This window comes from Sinocyclocheilus grahami, unplaced genomic scaffold (genome assembly GCF_001515645.1).
Source record: "Sinocyclocheilus grahami isolate Dianchi unplaced genomic scaffold, SAMN03320097.WGS_v1.1 scaffold25.1, whole genome shotgun sequence".
NCBI lineage: Eukaryota > Metazoa > Chordata > Actinopteri > Cypriniformes > Cyprinidae > Sinocyclocheilus > Sinocyclocheilus grahami.
In genome coordinates this window covers 1,417,095-1,417,343 of record NW_015505204.1, presented here as the reverse complement: position 1 = coordinate 1,417,343, position 249 = coordinate 1,417,095, and the positions used below count along the sequence as shown (strand labels likewise).

General features: G+C 19.3%; 1 protein-coding gene across 6 annotated transcripts in view; it reads right to left on the bottom strand.

Moving 5' to 3' along the window:
- The window catches only part of camk2d2 (calcium/calmodulin-dependent protein kinase (CaM kinase) II delta 2), a 38,876-nt gene that overhangs the window by 36,110 nt on the left and 2,517 nt on the right, over positions 1 to 249 (bottom strand). The gene's annotated exons all lie outside the window — the stretch shown is intronic.

The following is a 249-nucleotide window of genomic DNA, read 5'->3' as shown; positions in this document are numbered from 1 at the left end:
AAATAGAGATGGAGATGTTTAATAATGTCTTTTTATCTTAATTTTGTTGTTACTTATTTTTTTATCTTTTGTTTACACAACGTGGATTTGTCTGATATGTATGTATAAAATACTATACTACTATAAAATATTTGCTGTATACATACATAATACATAAATTATTTTAAAAACATGTTTTTACTGTTATTTAATGTAACCATATATGGTTTACATTTATGCAAATATAAAAATAAATAATAGAAAAGTTAA